The 13,518-nt window shown below is 43.3% G+C and overlaps 1 protein-coding gene across 7 annotated transcripts in view; it reads right to left on the bottom strand.

The window, feature by feature from the left end:
- The window catches only part of ADCYAP1R1 (ADCYAP receptor type I), a 188,756-nt gene extending 176,206 nt beyond the window's left edge, over nt 1–12,550 (bottom strand). For 4 of the 7 annotated variants that reach the window (XM_073334760.1, XM_073334761.1, XM_073334762.1 and 1 more), the window contains exon 1: nt 12,012–12,549. The gene's annotated coding sequence lies outside the window, so the exon portion shown is untranslated. Of the gene's footprint in view, nt 1–12,011 lie in introns of all 7 variants that reach the window. The other 3 variants (XM_073334759.1, XM_073334763.1, XM_073334764.1) reach the window with 1 other exon arrangement.
- Nucleotides 12,551–13,518: the final 968 nt, after the last annotated feature.

Raw genomic sequence — 13,518 nt, 5'->3', positions numbered from 1 at the left:
ATAGCTAGAGTTCCCTCTTCCTAATGCAAACCCAAGACACACATGCCAGTTTAGTAACGGCAAATGTTTAATCCTAGTGGAAGTAATCATCTGATGAATGGGTATATTGAGAATGCTCAGATTATTGTGATATTGAAAGCTAAAGTGACATCCAAAGATGAAATCCTGATGCCATTGAAGTCAATGGGAGTTCAGGCATTGATATCAGTGGGGACTGATTTCAGGATCAGGATTTCACCCCAAGAATTTAAGACTAGAACCTACTTGACTAAGTAGTCAGGAGAAGTTTACACAAGACCCTTCATACATTCATAATTAGCAAGTTATAGATATGGTAACCCATTTGGAAAGGAAATCCTTCCAGATTACAGCAGCTAATGAAAAGGATTATCTATTCTGCTGACTACACACTAGTCTAATTACCATCCCTTTCACTGAGGAGTTAAGCCTGAAAGGAAAGATTCTTCTCATCAAGGGAGATGCTTTTTGCCTGGAAAGGCCAATGTAATTCTTCCTCACTGCCTATCATAAAAAAAAAAAAAAAAAAGACAAGCACATTGCAAACATTAAGGACAAAGGTTTGCAAGTGATGTGCTGCTTTTCAAAGCTCACAAGAGCTCTGAGTTTGAGAGTGTGTTCAGCTGCTAAGCTTCATGTTCTCTGCATTGTGAGGATGATGACAATGTCACGTTGATAGAAATCCCCTTTCCGGGGGGAAAGCCCTGAGTGTTTGGCTAATTGTTTTTATAAATTTAAATAAAAAAATCAAAATACTTGCTTTTATTTTGTTATCCTAAGATGTGCAACTCCTACTCTGGGTTTTAAAAATATGTATTTGATAAAGCTCTACTCGTGAGAGGAAGGACCATGTTGTGGTAAAGACTCTGGACTAGGTCTCAGAAGACCTGTGCTTAATTCTCACCTCAGCTGCCAACTTTCTGACTCCCCTTGGACAAGCCATTTCATCTCTGTGTCTCACTTCCCCCTCCATAAAATGGAGATGAGAATACTTCATTTTCCCCCTCTCACTGTCAGTCTTGTCTATTTAGATCAGAGGTCCCCAAACTGTGGGGCATCCCCCCCTGCGGGTGGTGGAGGAATGTTTAGGGGGCCAGGCCTGGAGCCCAGGCCAACCCCCACAGGGAGCAGAGAGGGAATGCCACTCAGTTCTGCTACTGGCCTCAGACCCCGGGTGCCGGTCTCAGCCCCTGGCTGAGGCTCCACTCCCAGCCCGGCCCCTACCCCCAGCTGTGGCCCCAACCTCGCCCCCCTTGCCCCTGTCCATGTCCCCCCCTCCCGGAGCCGCAACCCTGCTCCCGGCCCCGGGGGACAGAAGGGGGCACAGTCAGGGGTAAGGAGGGGCATGAGGTAAAAAGTTTGGGGACCACTGAATTAGATTGTAAGCTCTCTGACTGTCTCTTACTATGGGTGTACAGTGCCTAACACATCAATTGAAGCCTCTAGGTGTTACCGTAATTATAAATAATAAGTTATATGGGCAAGCCAATTAAAAAGACTGCATAAAAAAATCAAAGGACATTGATAGAATGCTTGCTGAGATGTACAGCAAGAACAAAAGAACAGCTCTAGCTGAAGCCACAGTATCTTAGCAAGGATGAGCTACAATAATGAGTGAAGTTCCTGCACTATCATTTCACCCTCACCCACATTAATGGCTTAAAAGATGAAGAAATGGTTGTGGAAACTTAATGAGCCTTTTGTAAATCTAGGGCTGAAAATAGACGGCAGTCAACCATGTAGCTGTTTATCTCAAGGTTGGCCAAAGCGATGGTGTTGGCAAAAAATGCTGAATCACACTGAATGAAGAGAACACAAATTAAAATAGTACAGAAAAATACATGCAAACAAGAAACGATGGAAGGTTATTTGGGGACACTGTGAAAAGCGGGACAGAAAGCTTGGTGCATGAAATGAAAGGATGAGATATCACTACATTGCTGGGGTGTGTTGGGGAGGGCTCTTTTAGGGAGCTTTCAGGAGCAATGCTGACAATGATTTGCCGTGCTCATTGATTACTGGCAAATCTGAAAATTGCACAAAGGCAGGTGAAATTTCAGAAAGGAAATATTTTTATGATTATATTTTTTCTTTCCTGCTGTGAGAGAGAAAGCCAGATATTTCTCCCTCAAGTCCAGCTCTGAATACTGATATATGAAAAGAATGAACCAGCAACAGAGAAAATATTGTGTGAGAGGAGGAATGTCTGTATACTGATACACAGATGAGAGGGGCAGAACCATGCAGCGTCAGAAGACATTGCCATTACTAACATCATTTTGATCAGTTCACACAATTCCATGTTTTGTCATCCGTTTATTCTATCATTTGCCTCAAACGTCTTGATTTTGGAGAAGAGGAGTTTGAGGTCAGGACGATATCACAGTTACAAATAGGGGACGTCAAGGGAGGAGATAAAGGACGTGATCTTGGGAAGGAGGTCACTCTTCTTGCTCAGCAGTAGCTCCTCCGTCTTTCAGCCACTGACAGAAGTTGAAACAAAGCCTCAGATGCATCTACTCCAAGGAGAGATGCATATCAATAAGTAGAGAAGAACTACACAGTCGTAGAGAACATTAATACCAACACAAGTTTGGTCCTATATGAACTTTGCTGCTTCATCCTTCTCAGTTCCAATGCAAGTGGTATCCTGCTCATGCATTGCAAATTCTGTGGCAGTCTCTAGTCTAAGTTTTCAGAACTGTCTAGTGATTTATGATGCCCAACTTGTTGCATGTTAAAGCGGCTTGATTTTTCAGAGTGGTTGCTGAGCGCTTTCCAAAAATTAAACCACTTTAGAAAGTGTTGCATGTCCAAATTGAGATGTCACTAGAGACGGTTGATTTTTAAATGTAGGCCTTATACATTCTTAACATGAAAAGTAATGCAGCACTTTGAGAGGAAGGATGCCCCACTGGTTAAGGTGCTAGGCTTGGACACAAGAGACAAAGGTTGAAGACCCTATTCTGCCCCAGGTGTCCTGAGTGACCTTGGCTAAGTCGCTTTGTTTCTGTGTGTGTCAGTTCCCTATTGGTAATATGAGGACAATAGCACTGCCCTACCTCACTGGGGTGCTTAGAGAATAAATACATTACAGATTGTGGGGTGCTTAGAGACTACAGTAATGGGAACCATATAGGTACCTAGGGTAGACAGATGTGTCTTGACATTCTGTGAATCTATTCAGTTGAAAACAGAAAACTCAAACACAGGACCAGTTTATATTGCAAAGCAAAGTGGTTGGAGAAAAAGGTGCCAAGGTATATAAACATTCATATATTAGGATCACCTGAAAAATCTGGAATTAGATTTTTCTGTTATATAAAAAAAAGTGTCCATGTTTTCCTTGTTGTGTATGGAATATAGACAAGATTTAGTGAGCGCATCAGTGGATCAAATGGACTGTATCTGAAAGCATCAGTGCTTAGACAGCAAAGCAATAGATGCCTTAGAAATAGTGAGATAGCTCAAAAGATCTCCCTTTTAGCCTCTGAACAAAATAGCCATGTATTATAAAATGGACTGACTTAAAGTATTACGGCTAAGCCACCACCTTGCTGTATGCTGAGCACTCTCTATTATTTTTTGGTTGGGGCTTGAGCCCCGGAACACCCACGACATACGTCCTTCTATGCAGAAGAAGGCAACAGGGTAGAAGAGTACAAGATGAGTGGACAGGGATGAAGCTGGGGAAGAGTGGGGAGCGAGATCAAGAGTAAGAGAGACAAGCAGTTACAGCTGAGGCAGAGTTATCCAGGGCCAGTGGTGCAGAGCAGCATCTTCAGCACAGGCAATGACGACCTTCCATCCTGCTCTTCCTTCTGCAATTATTCAGTGCTGTTCTGGCCAATGACTTCTCCTCCAGCTGCTCGCCCATGGTATAAACTCATCTCCACTAACTAGCTCCTTCACTAGCATAAAATACTCCTCCAATGCCCAACTTAACGCAATTCAAGTAAATGAATCAAACTATGGAAGTCCAGGCTTCTTTGACAACTGTGGCACATTCATTAGTCATTAGGAGCTCAAGTACCTGTGATATTTCTAAAAAGAAAAGGAGGACTTGTGGCATCTTAGAGACTAACCAATTTATTTGAGCATAAGCTTTCGTGAGCTACAGCTCACTTCATCGGATGCATTCAGTGGAAAATACAATGAGGAGATGGTCTGTGTGTATATAAATCTCCTCATTGTATTTTCCACTTTATGCATCCGATGAAGTGAGCTGTAGCTCACGAAAGCTCATGCTCAAATAAATGGGTTCGTCTCTAAGGTGCCACAAGTCCTCCTTTTCTTTTTGCGAATACAGACTAACACGGCTGCTACTCTGACACCTGTGATCTTTCTGATACTCTCTCTTCTCCTCTCCATCTTAAGCTAACCACAAAACTCCTGGTAAGATTCCAAGGGTCTGATTCTCCCCACACAGGAAATGAGTAATTTCTATTTACTTTAACCAAGGCCTTTACATCATGTGCTAGTTCTAGCTTCTTTATAAACTTCTTCTCCAGGCCAAGTAGAGAGAGGTCAGTTTACTAGTGTGCAAGAGAAAAAACACAGCAACTGCAGTGGCTAGATCTTCATCTGGTTCATGTCGCGGAAGCTGTAAATATTTAACACAATATATTCTGTAAGTATTCTCTTAATTTTGGTTTAGTAAAGGGCACTGAAAAATAAAATATGCATTTAACTATAGACTTGACAAATGCCTCATTTTATATGTGTTCCTAAATTTAAAACTTCTTCTAAAAATAAAAAGTCAAGGTTGCTAAATGACCACAGTTGTTATTTATTGCATCATTTGCAAAACCCAAATGTTTAAAGAAAGCAAACTAACTGCTAAGGACGTTCACAAAAAGAAAAGGAGGACTTGTGGCACCTTAGAGACTAATCAATTTATTTGAGCATAAGCTTTCGTGAGCTACAGCTCACTTCATACATTGCAAGTCTTACACTGCCCACATAAAAACAGGTTTCAGAGTAACAGCCGTGTTAGTCTGTGTTTGCAAAAAGAAAAGGAGTACTTGTGGCACCTTAGAGACTAACCAATTTATTTGAGCATAAGCTTTCATGAGCTACAGCATCCGATGAAGTGAGCTGTAGCTCACGAAAGCTTATGCTCAAATAAATTGGTTAGTCTCTAAGGTGCCACAAGTACTCCTTTTCTTTTTGCAAATAAAAACAAACATCATTCTTATCTAGTATAAAGAAATTCATTTTTCCATCACAACACAATAACTTCAGCTCTGACATATAGATTGCTGAGGAGGGTTTATGTATCTTTATTGTTGTGATTTCAGTAAATATTTTTCCAAGGGATAATATTAAATGGGAAGCATTATTAGATATAATTATCAACTGACAGTAACATTGTTTTTGGATAGTACATTAGATGCTGGATGTATTTTATGAGAATGTGTATGACTACAGATTTATGCTGAGGAGATTAACCGTGTATGCATGGGTTTGCACTAGAAACTGCTCAATGTGTATGAACTGAAAAATATGAAAATGGGGTTTGTGTTAGGGTTGAATTTTGAAATTTCAAAACCCAACCCATACTAAAAAAACACCCCTATCTGACAGTAAATAAAGTATTTCCATTATTGTCACCTCCCAACTTTATCTTTTTTATTAAATGAAGCTTTTTGGTTTTGAAATTTCACAGGTTTTGTTAATCATTTTTTTTCTTTTGTGTAGGAAAAGTTCTAAAACGTTAAATAAATGCAGTTAAGTCTCCACATTATTTTTAAAAGCCAACAATGGCTCCTGTGAAGTCCTGCCTCATTCTGTGCACACCTGACAAGACCGGCAGGTTCCCTAGGCCATCATGATATGCATACATTCATAACACAGCCAAAGATTGATGAAAAAGTGAGGAGAAGTCATTGCAAATTAAATATCAAACTCAAGACTAGAATTTAGGTTACCTGGTTCTGTAACCTGTGTCTAAAACCAGTGGGAAATGCTACCTTCCAGCCAAGTCACTGAACATCACTGTGCCTTGGGTACCCCACTGGAAAAAAATATAAAAATATTTGGCTAGCAATCATGCTTTATACTCACATTGTGCTGTTCCATCTTCAGATCTCAAAGCACTTTACAAAGATGGGTAATTAGATTCAAAGCTTTTTTAGCCAGGGACTGTCTTTTTGTTCTGTGTTTGTACTGCACTTACCCCATGACCAGGGCTCCTGGGTGCTATGCTCTCGTGTTGAAATCAAGACCCCACTGAAGTCAATGGGGCCAAGATTTCACCTCCGGACTGCAGCAATTTAAGCACCTCCCTTGTTCAGGGCTCTGCCTAATGACACAATCTAACTCAGATTGAATGAATGGGGCCCTACTCTGGTACCCTTACTCAGACTAAGTAGTACCTTCTTCCTTTTGATATCAACAAGGCAGCTTGCAGAGTCATGTACTCCTCCGGGGGAGGATGTGTGGCAGAACTGGGCCCTGCATCAGAGAACTGAAAAATAAAAATCCATTCCATGTTTTATTTTTAAATCATTTGATAGTATGTATATAAAACAGGAGGAGTTTTCCCACTATCCATCAGTCCCATTCAACATTTACCAGAGCCTATAAATAACAGTCAGTAAATTATAATGATCAGTTAATTTCCAGGGACTGAGCGCCTTTCATCCAAAGATCTCAAAGTGGTACCAAAATGCTACTGTGATTGTCATTTCATAATGATTAGAGCACTGGATTGGACCTCAGGAGACCTCAGTTCTAGTCCCAGCTCTGTCATTGGCCAGCTGGGTGACCTTGGGCAAGTGACTTCACCTCCCCTGGCCTCAGTTTCCCCATCTGTAAAATGGGAATAATGCAATTGACCTCCTTTTTAAAGTCCTTACAGACCTATTGATCAAAAGCCCCATATAAGAGCCAGGTATTATTAACAACAACAGACAGACAAATCTTAAATATCTGTGTCAGAAGTAGCTCTGTGCAATGGGAAACTTTTAAACCTTAACAATTCCGAAGTGATTAATTTAAATACATACCAAAAATAATTAAGCAATGGTATGAGTTAATCCCTTTCATTTCTGTTGTAAGGAAAAAGTGTAAGAGTTACATGAACAATCTAGATTTGTTAGGATTTTTTTAAACAAACATTTATAAAATTGCCTGTTTTAAATAGATGTTTTCACACTTTCTAAGACGATTTTTTTTAAATGCACCCTAAAGTAATATCATGTAAAACATTTTTTAAAAAATGTATTTTGTAAAGTAACATCATGTCTGACTAGTTTCAATTGAGATTCGTAATATATGCCCTAAAAAAAGAATTATAATGGAAAAATTGGCACACACTTACCCACGGTGTTGCAAACAGTATCACTGAAATTAAGTGGTAATATGGTTGTCACATTGATTTGCAAAGCAATAATCTGTCTTCTGAGTGGAGAAACTAAGATTCTCAAGGCTGACTAGCTCACCCTGAGAAGGCAACTGTATTAGAATAACTCAGATGGATAGTACTATTATCACAGACTCAGAGCAGCAAAACGCTGGAAGGGCACTCTTAGCTCCATCCCTATATCCGTGCATGATTGTTTCCCACATTATATTCTCCAGCACATTATCCATTCTAGTTTCAACTGTCTTGAACAAAGGGCTTCCACACGGTCCTTTGGGAGATGGGACAATCCAACCCCTGATCATGAGATATACATTGGAATTATTAAAACCATAGGGTGCTGATTCCAATCGCTTTTTCGCTCCAAGTAGCCTCACTCACATACATGTTTAAGGTATTACACAGCATGAATAAGGGCTTGGGAATCTGGCCCCTAGGAACTTTGAAAGTGTTTCTCGAGGGTTTAAATTTTGTCATTATGTAAATGTTTAAGCAAGGACAGCTGGGAGGTTTCATAAAGCGAGACAGCATGATTTATTAGAGCTAATCAGATAACGACCAAACAAAAACAAACAAGAAAACAGAAAAAGGTGAAAAATCTGCCAAAAATGTATGAATTTCTCACCCCCCCCTCATTTTTCCAATCCGCTCTAAAAACTGGCATCCAAAGGGACACACAGCTTTGCAGCCAGCCACAGCAGATGAGTGAAGGCCCGTGTCTAGTATGTGTTGCATGTAGCTATCAAACACACTCAGCTTCAAAGGATTTCTTTGAAGTGCTGCATGTTAAACTAAGTGGGAATTGGAAAGCTCTCTCAAGGGATGCTGAGCTTCATTACATATCAGGAATAAAGTTCAAGGGGAATTATGAAACCCAGAGAAATAAGTTTACTCAGTGGTGTGGCGATTGTCCTTGCCTATATGCAGGGATGCTGGAACAATTTTTGTAGTGGGGGTGCTGAAGGTGGAAACCATGTATTTGGACTGTTATTATGTCTTCAAGCCACGGGGTGTGGCAGCACCCCTAGCACCCCTAGTTCCAGCACCCACGACGGTATTTTGCCACAAAAGATGGCTTTTAAAGTGGGGTGAGGACAAGGAGAAACAGACCCACACTGGTGTGACCTCACTGACTTCAGTGGTGTCGTTGCTCCAGATTTGCACTGGGGTAAAAGGTCACTCCATTCCTAGTGAGATGTCAATAGGCATTGGATCAGGCCCTAACTGAGAGGAGAATCAGACCCTTCATGCCTAAAATGGTAATACAGGATGTTCAGATTTAAACATCAAAGGGGCACAGGCAGTAAAAACACAGGGGCATAAACCCTTGGGAGAATACTCCTTGCTGACTTTAAGGTCAGACTGATATGCTAACAGAAATGACTTGTCACACATGAACTGTAGGGGCCATATCTTCAGCTGGTATAAATCCAAGAAAGTGAAGTCCGTGGAGCTGTACCGATTTACACCAGCTGAATGCACTTTGGCTTAAATCAGTAGTAACTGTAAGATCTGACCTGTTCTAGCAAGATTTCCACCTAGACTTTAGATCATATAAGAATTACAGTACATGACCTGCCTTGGATTTGCTTTGACTTTTCCCTGTTCCTTAACTTGAAGAACTGGGTTTTATTAAAAGATAATTTTGGAGTTAGACTTACTTTGTACTAAGTGCTCAGAAGGAATTAAAAAAAAAACAACAATCCTCTGTATTCAGATGAGGCGGTATCGGGTCCCCTGCTGGAACAAATGGTCAAAGGCAGAGGCACAGGAAAACCATCCCAAAACACTGTCCTCAGAATGCTGGCTGCTATGAGCTGGGATGAGAAAAACCTGAATACCAAGAGAGCAGTCAGGAACCAGGGGTTGGAAGTGGCCAATAGAGTATTCCACAGTCTAAGAGATTTCGCTATTTACTTTTCATGTAAATGTTCCTAATTTTAATGCCACCCCAACCCTTAAAATTATTCACCCTGGTAGCATCCTAAACAATTCCTCTCCTGCCTTGGTGTTTACACCCTCCAGATATGGGCAGAGTAGAGCACTTCTAGATGGCTACGTGTGGCTGTGAATCTGTAGTACAAACGGCAGATATTAAATGCATGAGGAAAAAGATACACTCTAGGTGTTGTGTTGTCAAGGAATGATGGAACATCAGAACCTGATTAGCCACTGTGTATTCCATTATTTACAGAGCAGCCCTATTCAAAGAGAAATCAGCTGGACCAGCAGGCTTTCCTTCTTCTTAGCCAAGAGAACCGACCAGTTATCTAACCATCGATTCAGTTCAAGCAGCAATCCTGCTCACTGCAACACATTTAAAGCACGCACACATTCACATTAATAAACAAAACAAAAAGCCTTCCATGCCATGTCCTCAAAAGTGATTGCCAGTGAAAACAGATCAATTCTATTTGACCTTCAGTTTCAACAATGTTCAATACATTGATGTTCAATACATCAACAATTGCTGCCCTCAGCCAGAGACAAAAAACTGAACGGTAGCTAAGATACAGACAGAAAAATTTCAGTCCATGTCTTATCATTATGCCCCTAATTCAAGAAGGATATTGATCAGTTGGAGAGGGTTAAGAGAAGAGCCACGAGAATGATTATATGATTAGAAAAAATGCCGTATAATGATTAAGCTCTTCTGAGTCTATCTATTTAGCTTAACAAAGAGAAATTTAAAGGGTGACTTGATTACAGTCTGTAAGAACCTACACGGCGAACAAATATTTAATAATGGGCTCTTCAGACTAGCACAGAAAAGTATAACCCAGTCCAATGGCTGGAAGTTGAAGCTAGACAAACTCAATCTGAAATAAGTTATACATTTTTAATTGAGTGAGAGTCATTAAGCATTGGAACAATTTACCAAGGGTCATGGTGGATTCTCCATCACTCATCATTTTTAAATCAAGATGGGATATTTTTTCTAAAAGATCTGCTCTAGGAATTATTTTAGGGATGTTCTACAGTCTGTGTTGTACAAGTGGTCAGTATCACAATGGTCCCTTATAGCCTTGGAATCTACAAATCATTACATCAAATGACCTGCTTCGGTTCTTCATCAGAATGTAACTGTTTCGTTATGTCCATCCAGTGGGAAACTTCTTTGAAGACAGAGCTGTCAGGCGTGAATTTTTGTATTATATGAACATGAAAGCCTGTCAAAAGTAGTCTCTCTGTGTATTTATAGCTATATCAGGTTAAGGAGTTCACCCTCCTGGTCCAGCTGACAGTAATAATATACAGCAAGCATTTATTTACTTTTTAAAAAATTATGCTCCCGTCAATTGTTTCCCCAATTTTAACCATCCTATGAAGTACAGGAATGCTGAAGGGAGATAGAGGCATATCTAAACAGAGTAACACACACACAAAAATGTATGTGTACTTTGTCGGATTTAAAATAACCTGCTTCAATCAATTTGTAGATGGGTATAACTGTACAACATACGCCTTGTATAAGCAACCATGAAGGATATTAAAATATTATAAAGGTATTTCCAATGTGACTGTGTTTGGTTTGATTTTTTTGTCCAGTGGTTTTATCTGCAATGATATCCCACATGTTTTGCAAGCAAAGGGCCAGATTCTGTTTCCCACCCCAGCTTAAACCCAGAGGAAATCCACTGTCTTCAGAGGAGTTCTTCCACATGTACACACCCTACTGAGATGAGAATCAGGCCACAAATATCACCACGTAAAAAAAAAGAAATCTGCACCCCTCCCCTGATGCTGTAGCTATATCTCCAGACATTAAATATTCTCTGCTGTTGATGTAAATGGTGAGATTCCAGTACAACCACAGCCCCAACCACTGCACATGGCAGGTTCAGGGCACAACACAGCAGTAAGATGAGAAGTCCTGTGTGGTGGCTCTGACTTTAATGTGCTTTGCATAGAGATGGAAATATTGGAACAAGCTGTTCAAATACGGATAAGAGAAACCCCCCCCCCCCCCCCAACAGAGATTACGGTACAAGAATAGAGATTTTAGCTACTACTTCATAGTAAAACCAGAGAAGTCTCGCTAACCCTTTTGGCGCATTTGGTAGAAGGGCGAATCAGAGTTGCTGCGGCAGGTGAACGAAGATGCAGAAGTGTGCAAGGGAGCGTTGAGCCAGAAAAATACCAATCGCAGCCCTGGCTCTGTTAGCAATCAGGTTTTATTTACCAGCCATATTGCATTAAAACCAGACGTGATCCACATACCAACAACACGTTAGCCTGTCCCCAGTTGTTTGGTTTTAAAGAAAGAAAAAACAAACAAACAAACAAGCACCACCACCCCACAGATGCATGCAGTGGTTGCTGGAGGCAGAAAGACGCTTGGGTGTGATTTTCCCATCCAGGGACTGGGAAAGCGAGCAAATCAGTGTCACTCCTGCAACACAACCCAATTCACATTCCTACTTCCTTTACCGCATCCCTGCTCTCCTTACGGACTACAATCAAGGCACCGACTTGGTCAAGTCAGGGTTCAACTAAAGCATGGCACGGGTAGCTCTCAGCTGCCATCCAGTCTCCAGCTAAGCAGTGAGACCCAGCAAGCGAGAGGAGCAAAATCACTGCAAGCCAAGTACAGCACGCGCTGGAAGGAAGAGGGACCAGGGCTTACCATTGCAGCAAGGGTCGGTCCCAATCTTGGAGATGCATTCTTCACCTTCCCAGGTGAGCAAGGCAAGGTTGGGGGGGGGGGGGGAGCAGGGGGAGGCTGAAGGCAACTGCAGTCGCGATCTGCTTGACTCAAGTAGGTGGCGAGCAATCCAGGAGATGCAATGGACCAAAGGGAGCTAGGCTGCCCCTTCACACACACGGTCTGATTTCTCCAAAAGGAATTAAAAATCCCCTCCCTGGTCTTCCCTTCCCTGCCACGCGCCTCCGGGCTGCCCTTGCACAAGGCATTGGCGCGCTCTGTGCCGTGAAGGAATTTCCCATTGCTACATCGCCGGAGGAGGGGGCTGCAAACTTTTTTTTTTTTTTAATCAAGTAATTAATTTGCGCTCCGAGGAGCCGGGGGAAAGGGGAGGGCGGGGAGGCTGGATCAGATGCACAGCCCGCGAGCCCCAGCCAGCCTGCGCTCCCCTGGGTGCGAGTCTCATGCCCAGACAATGCGCTGCAAAGACGAGAGCCGGTCCTGCGGAGAAATGCAAGCCCCCCTGCCCCCCCCCCCAGCTCCACACAAGTGCCTGAGAAAAGGAAAGGGGGAGGAGGGGCACTGAGCCAATCCCCTCCCCTTGGCTAGCCTCATTAATATGGAAGCAGGAGGGGGGGCGAATGAGAAAGAGGGGTGGGCGGGGTTTATCCAAAGCAGGGTCCTTCAATCAAACTCTTCTCCTCCCCCCCCCCCCCCCCCCCCGCCCGCATTCCCCAGCCCTCCTCTCCGCTGCCCCAGGGATTCTGCAAGCGAGCGACGAGGCGCTGGTGTCCGCGGATGGAGTGGCTGGGGCTTGGCATCGCGGCAGGGAGTGGGACCAGGGTGGGAGTGAAGAGCCGAGGAGTTTAGAAGGAAACCGGGGTGGGGGGGGGGGTGCGTGCATTGCCCTGGGCCCCGCAGAGGGTTTCGTCGGGGGAGCAGCGGCTGGCCAAGGCGCCTCCAGGAAGCGTGCCGGGCTCGGGGAGGGAGCGCAGCATCCTCGGATGCTTTCAGCCACCCTGGGAGGGAGGGGACTGTCTGAACACGGCAGCCGCCAGGCCGGACTTGTGGCTACCCGGCTGCTTCGGTGCAGGGAAACATGCTGCTGGAGGGAGGGTGGGATTGGGCAAAGGGATGGAAGTAGCCGGTGCCCAGAGGGGGGGGATGCCCAGGTAGATCCTTTGCCCCCATCCCTAGATGAACCCGCTACTCACAGGAGGTGACCCATCTCAGCCACATGGGCTCAGGGGAGAAAGCCTTGCCCAGAGCCAGAGAATCACCCCTAGCAAGAGTCAGAAGCAGCTGGCCTGCAGCCTGGGGGGAGGTCCACTCCCAGCTCTGAAGCTGATAGGGACCCTTGCAACAACCCCCCAGCTGCCTCCCCCATCCCCAGCCAGGCTGGCTCCAGTAAAGAATTAGATCCTGGTTCAGCAGAACCAGAGATTCACCCATCTGGAACTGGGAAGAGCCAAGGAATGACCAGGGACAA

Source organism: Lepidochelys kempii, chromosome 2 (genome assembly GCF_965140265.1).
Source record: "Lepidochelys kempii isolate rLepKem1 chromosome 2, rLepKem1.hap2, whole genome shotgun sequence".
Taxonomy (NCBI): Eukaryota; Metazoa; Chordata; order Testudines; family Cheloniidae; genus Lepidochelys; species Lepidochelys kempii.
This window is presented reverse-complemented; position numbering and strand designations above follow the sequence as displayed.